Source organism: Somniosus microcephalus, chromosome 12, assembly GCF_052327205.1.
Source record: "Somniosus microcephalus isolate GS21.2 chromosome 12, FLI_Smic_1.0, whole genome shotgun sequence".
Lineage (NCBI taxonomy): Eukaryota > Metazoa > Chordata > Chondrichthyes > Squaliformes > Somniosidae > Somniosus > Somniosus microcephalus.
In genome coordinates, this window is record NC_140998.1 from 111,596,915 (window position 1) to 111,606,703 (window position 9,789).

Consider the following 9,789-nt stretch of genomic DNA (forward strand, 5'->3'; position numbering starts at 1 on the left):
GGCGCAAAGTCATTGCGCGCGCTCATCTGCGCGCGCAGATCATGACGTCATTTCGTCGTGCAACGTCCTTTGTGCGCCCGGAACCGGAACTTCACTCGCGCCGCCCCATTGTGCACCGGGTGGCCCGAACGACTGAATTGGAACGGTACACAGCCGAGGCGGGCCGCGGGGAGCGCAAATTAAAGGGCACTCCTGCAGTAGAAAAGGCAGCCGTTTTGCAACACTCCTTCTTTGGTGGGAGGAGGAGGAGGAGGAGGAGGAGGAGGAGGAGGAGGAGGGTCCCCAGAAACACAAATACACTAGTCTCGGCCTGTCAAAAAAACAAATCCACCCTTCCCCTTTAAGAGCTCGTGTCTGCCGGCAATCAGCAGCTCGCCGCACCTGCCCTGCGCCCAACTTCCAGTGTTAGCGCCCCGGCCTGCCGGCTTAGCGCCTAATGATAGTCCTGCATCGCCTGTTTTAGCGCAGCAGCAACCTCTTAGGGCGATGCAACTGAATATCGGCGAAGGGGGCTCGACTTTGCGCCGGGCGCAAACTTTAGCGGCCGCCCGACTTTACCGCCCCAAAAGTGGCTATACTGAATTTCTAGGCCATGGACTATAATTCACTTTTTAAACATTTTACAGAAAGTGAAATAAAGATTGGGACATACACATGGGATTAAGATAGAATCTGAAATATCATAAACAAACTTTAATTTTTTTTTTATTATTTAAAAAATCATCCAATTTTTAAATGTTATTGTGAGGAAATGGCACCCCAGACTTGTAAAATTAGTTTTTCAGGGCCAGAGAGCGTGTTCCACAGTAATTATGACTTAGTACACCATTCAAAACTCAGTTCCACCTCATTCAACAAGGCTTAACATTTTCAATGGTCTTTACGGTGAGAATAGTACGTAAAAAGTTGAAGTTCACATCAATTCACTGATTCTGTGTTGATTGCATCTGTGAAGACTGCAACAGCGCACCCTATGGAGGAGCAGGGCATCACTGACAGCAACTTCCGAATTTCTGCGTTTAACTGTGCATGTGCAGAAGCCAGAAGTTGCTGTAAATTTTACACAGTAATGATGGCGTGCGCTAACAGTTTCGCCGCCATTACAACCACAAATTCTGGGCCATTGAAATATTGCACTATCAAAATTACAACCAAGACTTGAGATAGGGGCTGTGCCATTACATTTCTCTGTTTGTCCTCAGTTGTATATTTCAAATATCTCAGATTTTCACCTGTGTTTAAAGTTGCAGTTTATCCCTCTCCATGTTCTGTTCTGACATACTAAAAAGTGTTACATGATATTTACTTACTTTTTTATTTATTGTGCTATCTCTGATATTATCAGCATCATCATTCACCAATAGTAGTTACAATTTTATTTTCAGTATTTGATAATGTAGAAAGAAGAAAGTTATTTATTTTTGGACTGTAAATGCAGCATTGGAGATGCAATTATAATATTAACAAATCTCAAACAAGATTAGAGATTGATGGAGCTGTGGGTATGTGAACTTTATTCCTAGACAGAACAACTATTGTTCAGTTAATTAACACCTTTAAAAGGAAGCTGACTGAATATCTGGTTAGGAATGGAACTGAGGATTATCAGGACAAACACAGACAGAAATGATCAAATGTTGTATGGAACATGACCATTCCTGAGCTGCTGAGACAATGGAAATGCTACATCAAGGAAAGCAAGCCTGATGACAATGTGGGATGTAGGATTTGATAGGTATTCTGGAGTTTTGCTTTATTTTAATCTGAGGAGTCAGCAGGGAGAAACTTTACAGAACCTTCCCAGAGGAGGTTAAATGGGTAGTGTCCTTAACAGAAAAATTATGTATGATTTGCACAAAGACAAGTTTAATGGGCTGAATACTTTATCATTGGCTAGAAATTAGGCTGTGCCATATTTGGGTATGAATTAAAAAAGTGTTTGTATGAAATTCCTTTCCCTGGTATTTTAATGGAGCTATTATCCATTTATTTTGAACAAATTGACTCAGTGGTAGCACTGTCACCTCTAAGTCACAAGGTTGTAGGTTCAAGCATCACTCTAGAGACCTGAGCACATAATCTAGGCTGACGCTTCAGTGCAGTACTGAGGGAGTGCTGCACTGTCTGATGTGCTATCTTTTGGAGGAGGCATTAAACCTGTCTGCCCTCTGAGGTAGATGTAAAAAAGATCCGATGGCTCTCTTTGAAGAAGAGCTGGGGAACTCTCCTCGTGTCCTGGCCAATATTTATCAGTCAACCAACATCACTGAAATAGATTATATGGTCATTAATCTCATTGATGTTTGTGGAACCTTGCTTTGTGTAACTTGGCTGCTGTGTTTCCCTACATTACAACATTACACTTCAAAATAAACTTCATTAACTGTGGCAAAAGCAAAATGTTGCAGATGCTGGAAATCTGTAATAAAAACAGAAAATGCTGGACCCCTCAACAGTTCAGGCAGCATCTGTGCAGAGAGAAACCATAGATTTCTGTCTCCACAGATGCTGCCTGACCCACTGAGTGTTTCCAACATTTTCTGTTTTTATTTCAGATTTTCAGCATCCGCAGTATTTTGCTTTTATATTAGTATAGCTTGAGAGTCAGGTTTTGATCTTACTCCCAACTTTAAATAGTGCCAATGAAGATTTAATCAGCTGGAGGTCTTTCCCTTTTACTTCTTTCAATGTTCCTGAATTTCTGATTGGTCAGGCAATGTAAAGATATTGGTTTGGGTAAGAATACCATTGAACGCTAATACACAAGCTCAAATAGGCAACCAAAAGATTTCTATTTGGCAGAACAAAATAATTTCATAACTTTGTATGTTTTATGATGGCCATTTCCATAGCAACTTTTGTGACTCAAAATATAACTTATAATATTTATAACTCAATGAGTCTATCAGAAAGCTTTCAACAGCTAACTTCAACTTACTCACTCTCTCCAGTCTAATATCATTTTCAATTTGAAATGTAAAACTACATTTAGTCCAAATCAAAATTGCTCACTCCATTTCATACTTCTACTATTAAGAACGTAAGAACATAAGAAATAGGAGCAGGAGTGGGCCATTTGGCCCTTTGAGCCTGCTCCGCCATTCAATGAGATCACGGCTGATCCTCTACCTCAACTCCACTTTCCCGCCCGATCCCCATATCTCTTGATTCCCTTAGCATCCAAAAATCTATCAATCTCATTCTGGAATATACTCAATGACTGAGCATCTACAGCCGTCTGGGGTAGAGAATTCCAAAGATTCACAACCCTCTTAGTAAATAAATTTCTCCTCATCTCAGTCCTAAATGACCGACCCCTTATCCTGAAACGATGACCCCTAGTTCTAGACTTTCCAGCCAGTAGAAACAGCCTCTCAGCATCTACCCTGTAAAGCCCTCTAAGAATTTTATATGTTTCAATGAGATCACCTCTCATTCTTCTAAACTCCAGAGTATATAGGTCCATGCTACTCAATCTTTTCTCATAGGACAACCCTCTCATCCCAGGAATCAATCTAGTGAAACTTCATTGCACTTCCTCTAAGGCAAGTATATCCTTCCTTAGGTAAGGAGACCAAAACTGTGCTCAGTACTCCAGGTCTCACCAAAGCGCTATAACCTCAATATTATTAATTATAGCATTAACTATTGGAATTATATAATGTCATAAATTGGAAGAGATCACTATGACCCATCTTGCCAGTCTGAAAGTTTAAAATTACTTTCAAAAATTTTGTAGTTACAAAACATTTGCAGTCACTACCAAATAATACTTCTAGTGATGAACCATTTTTGCCCCTCTGGACAGTCCCTCATTTTTATCGCTTTTTCAGTCATGGTCCTGGTCTTCAAAAATCCTGTTAACCATTCAATCTATCAATCAGGCAAAAGGACAGTTCATTTCCATTGAAAATGACAAAAGAATAGTTGCTTCTAGTCAGATGAGACTGTAGCATTTTCATTCACGTCCTTTCATTTTTTTCCACTGTCCTCTGACTCACATCCTATCTCACACTGTGCTTTATAACTGACAGCTCATGTTATACTGGATCCCCTGACAGCTTGTGTCAGATATTGTGCTTCATAATCTAAGTAACAGCTGATGTCACATGTTGCGCTTTGTGCTCTCACTGACTGCCACCCACCTGAGTGTACTACCCTGCGTGCATTGGTATAAAGAGTCACAAATCATCAGCCATGCCATTATATTGCAGCTTTAATATCCATCAACAATTTAAGGGCTTTCTTAAGCCAGAGAAATATTTTATGGCCTATCAATTGCTACCTGTCATGCTGTGGTTTTGACCTTTTGCAGCAATTGTGAAACCTTGTTAGCCGAGCACGGAGAAAGAACTATGCAAACAACACAGTTTGGTTCCTTGACATATAACCCCTCTGCACAATTGTCAGATGTCTACATCTGCCGTAACACCACAGATGTCAGTATTTTAATGGAGTGACCACAAGTGTGAAAAGGTGTTCCCTTATTCCTAAAACATGTTTGGAACAGCCGATAGGAATACGATAGATTGATGAGAATTAATAGGCATTTTGTCACTCAATGAAGTTTTTGTGGGGCTGTTAATCTCCTCGAGGAACTAAGGAAAACAAAAGGACTACATGGAAAGAAAGTTGCACATTACATACAACTCAAATACATGCTGCAGGAGATTTTGAGTGGGTGCTACCAATCCTCCTTCTCCAAATCTAGAACGTTTCAAATATCTGCTGTAATACATGCATAGGGTCCAAGCTAGGCAAATATTTGTTCTGTACACATGCTTTTTAAATAAGAATTATCTGTATTGACTAATGAATTAATCTTAGCATAACCTATAGCTCCTCTCCTTGGATTTGGTGTTCATCTCAATGTTTGAGGTTAAGTAACATGCTAATCTCCTTAGTTGCAGTGGGTTAGAGTATGACATTCAGTAAAACAGGTTTGGGCATAGAAACATAGAAGATAGGAGCAGGAGTAGGCCATTCGGCCCTTCGAGCCTGCTCCGCCATTCAATGAGATCATGGCTGATCATCCAAATTCAGTACCCGGTCCCTGCCTTCTCCCCATATCCCTTGATCCCTTTAGCCTTAAGAAATATATCCAACTCTTTCTTGAATATACTTAATGAACTGGCCTCCACCGCCCTCTGTGGCAGAGAATTCTACAGGTTCACCACTCTCTGGGTGAAGAAATTCCTCCTCATTTCAGTCCTAAATGGCTTACCCCTTATCCTTAGACTATGACCCCTGGTTCTGGACTCCCCGTCCATCAGAAACATCCTTCCTGCATCTAGTCTGTCCAGGCCTGACAGAATTTTATAGGTTTCGATGAGATCCCCTCTCAATCTTCTAAACTCCAGTGAGTATAAGCCCAATCGACACAATCTCTCCTCATACGTCATTCCTGCCATCCCAGGTATCAGCCTGGTGAATCTTCGCTGCACTCCTTCCATGGCAAGAACGTGCTTCCTCAGGTAAGGCGACCAAAACTGCACACAATACTCAAGGTGTGGTCTCACCAAGGCCCTGTACAACTGCAGCAAGACATCCTTGTTCTTGTACTCGAACCCTCTTGCTACGAAGGCCAACATACCATTTGCCTTCTTAACCGCCTGCTGCACCTGCATGCTTACCTTCAGCGACTGGTGTACAAGAACACCCAGGTCTCTTTGCACTTCCCCTTCTCCCAATCTATTGCCATTCAGATAATAATCTGCCTTCCTGTTTTTGCCACCAAAGTGGATAACTTCACATTTATCCACATTATAGTGCATTTGACATGTTTCTGCCCAATCACCCAACCTGTCCAAATCGTGCTGGAGTTTCACGACATCCTCCTCACAGCATACCCTCCCACCCAGCTTTGTGTCGTCTGTAAATTTGGAGATATTACATCCAATTCCCTCGTCCAGATCATTAATATATATTGTGAACAGCTGGGGTCCTAGGACCGATCCTTGCGGTACCCCACTAGTCACTGCCTGCCACTCGGAAAATGACCCGTTTATTCCAACTCTTTGCTTTCTGTCCGCCAACCAATTCTCTATCCAAGTCAATACCTTGCCCCCAATCCCATGTGCCTTAATTTTGCACGCTAATCTCTTATGCGGGACCTTATCGAAAGCCTTCTGAAAGTCCAAATACACCACATCCACTGGTTCTCCCTTATCTATTTTACCAGTTACATCCTCAAAAAATTCCAGTAAATTAGTCAAGCATGATTTACCTTTTGTAAATCCATGTTGACTTTGTCCGATCCAGTCACTGCTTTCCAAGTGCTCTGCTATTACATCTTTTATAATAGACTCTAGCATTTTCCCCACTACCGATGTCAAGCTTGGGATGTAGATTATCACGCCCTGGGGATTTATCGGCCTTCAGTCCCATCAATTTTCCTAACACCATTTCCCTACAAATACTGATTTCTTTCAGTTCCACCCTTTCATCAGACCCTATGTTCCCTGGCATCTCTGGGAGGTTATTTGTGTCCTCTTTTGTGAAGACAGAACCAAAATATGTATTTAGTTGGTCTGCCATTTCTTTGTTCCCCATTATAAATTCCCCCGATTCTGACTGCAAGGGACCTACGCTTGACTTCTCCAATCTTTTTCTCTTCACCTGTAGATGAATATAATCTATCCTAATGTGTGCCCTTTTTTACTTTTTATTTTAGGAACATATGTGGGAAAATCCTCAAGCAAGAATACAAAAAGTATAAATAAAATAAAGCGAAGAATCCAATTTCACACCACATACAGGAGGCTACTGTAACAATAACAAACTGAAGTACAAGTATGTGACAGTGAACCGCCTGAGGTCCTGCTCTTTGTTTTGTTCAGAATAACTGATTTCAACCACCAATGAGATCATCTGGTGCCTTACTTTATTGCTGTGCACTGCAACATTCTCGTATATGCTTATATTTAGGCAATTACAAAATAACAAGAAGAAAAAATACAAATCAACGGTTTAATTACAAATCACACAAAGTAACCTACAACTTCAGTACAGCTTGTATTGGGTGCACTGCATCAATTTCCCTCCCTTTACCTCCAAATGGAGCATTGAGACTTCAAAAATGTAAGTGTCATACACCATTCACTGCCATTACACAGATTTATAGTAGGAGATATCTGTCATTTCACCACTATATCATTTCAATTTGAACTTGGCAACAATATTCTACAGACATTTAGGGGGTGGTTGAATGGTTCATTTGTTTCACAACCCAGTTGGTTCCTTGTCTCCAGCCTCCCTGACACTTTTTGATCTGCCAGCTATAGTTGAGGTTTTCTCAATCTGTGACTGGGCCACTGCCTGTAATGCCTCATATAGCTGAAGATTGTAATTAGCAGGACCATTGGAATTTCATGCTGTAGTTTAAGTGTCTAAGGTGAATATGCATAGAAACATACTGCCGATGAGCCAAACACGATGAAGCACCGGTCATGGTCATCAGAAAGTCCTTACCTAGGAAAACATGGGAACAAAAGTACAAATAGACAGAAAAGAATGCGCAGAAATTCACAGTTCCACTGTTATAAGTATGGATCTTTCTGTTCCACACACCACTACGTAGTTCAGATTCATTCTCTCCTTGCTCACAGAAGCATGGATCCATATATACCAACACTTTGTGGGATTTTAGTGTCACAATTAGCACCTTACATAGAGCTGTTTAATTTTATTTTTATATCACAGACATCAAATTAAACTTGTTAATAGTACATAAACTTATACATTTTGCAATATATGTTTAGAATTCCTTTAAACTGTAAAACTATTGATTCTTTTTGAATCTTAAATCTGCATAATTAAAATTGACCTCTGTGATGATTGCAACTCAAATTTGCATTCGACACTTACACTGTGAAATTCTAATGGTCCTGCTAACTCTGCTAACTAAAATTCCAGCTTGAGATGCCAAAATGATTTTTAAAACATCACTTAAATTGCTAGTTTATTTCTGCGACTGTGATACATCTGACTGTTTGGACATTTAAAAAAAATTTGGCCAGGTTTTAAATTCTACCTGTGACTGGCAGAGATTAGTCTGCCAATAGCAGATGGCAGGTTGTTATTTCATAGCTTGCATTGCAGGATATTTTTAAACCTTTCATTGCCTTCAACAAGCAGGAATTTATCATCACACAATGATGGTAAGTATAGGATTAATGAATATATCTGCAAGTAGCCTAGAGAACTTCTTTAACCTTTTGGATGCTGATGACAAAATTGTGTGTTGAGTGGCTATCTATGGACGTCAACATGTCACAATGGAAAATCTATATATAAACACGTATAATGAGGAAACCTTAGCATGGACATCGGCCTATTTCAGTCAAACATGTAACTGTCTTTTTATTATTACTGCGGAGTTCCTGTGGAATTGCTCATGAGAAGTTAAAGAATGGGGGTGAGGGGCGGTCATTTTTTTATCTTCACCTCTTGGGCAGTAAACTGAGGTAGCGGATTGCTTGCCCATTATAGAATCCACCCCATTGTCATTTCTATTGATGAAAATAGAAATTAAAATCTGTCAGCTTCTACAACAGTTTACTGCCCAAGCAGTGAAGGTGAAAATGCCCCTTACGGTATTTTATTAGGAAGTGGATGTGCTGCTAAAGTGGTTACAATGTGTGTTTGTGGAGTAGATTAAGAGGTGGAAGTTAGGATTTGGTAGTGAAGAGGGAGGGAGGACTACTGAGCAGGTGAAGAGGTGGAAGAAGTACTAGGACAATACCCTTTTGGGGAGATTGGCGCAATGAGGAGTTGGGGGTGCATGAAATAGAATACTTATAGTTTGAGCTGGTGAGTGGAGCAAAAAGACAGTAGAGTTGAGGCAAAAAAACAGCGAGGTAGAAGAAGCAAGAAAAAGAAAGGGAATTCATAAAGAAAAAATAGGACACCGGGGATCGGCTGTTCAAAAAACAGTGGGGAACAGGCCTTTTAAAAAAGACAGTGGGGACCAGGCAGACAAAAGAAAGACTAGGCATTCAAAAGAAAACAAGGGGAAAAAACAAAGCATGCAATGGGGCTATAAAAAAACACGTAGCATGCAATGGAACTGTTAAAAGAAATGAGGGGTGAACAAAAATCACACCATAGAAAGGGACTATTAAAAACACATAGCCCAACAAGGCTATTAAAGAGAGGAGGAAACAAAAGAACAAATCACACATTGGTTCTATTTAAAAAAATAGTGCTATTGGAAATAGAGTGAGAAAAGAAAAAAACTACCCAGCAATGGGGCATTTCCAATAAAAAAAACATTTCATGCAATGGGACAATAAAAAATGAAGATACCATGCAAGAGAACTTTTAAAAATAGACCGAGAATAGAAAAAACACACTGTCCAAGATAACTATTATAAAAATACACTGGGAAAAACATAGAACAGCCAACAGTATTGAAGAAAGGCGCCTGCAAAAATGATAATGGGGAACAAAGGAAGGAAAAATGAAATGGGGAAAGAGAGAAGCTTGGAAATCTTACCTGGACAGAGCATCTGCCTACTGACCCATGATGGGGCTGGGAGGATCAAGGGTGGAGGTGATCACATGATCCACTCAGCCAATCAGGAATAAGCATAATCAAATGCATAGAGCCACAATGCCGCTTAGCTTATGGACTCAACCGGTAATCACAGCTTAGTATAGTAAATAGGAAAATTAAAATGCGATAGAAATTCATGATGGAACTAGTGTGACAGGTAAAGTGTTTCAGGAAGTGTGCATTATGCACAAGACTTTCAATATATTAGCAGCAGATCTCCTGTGGTGTTGCTC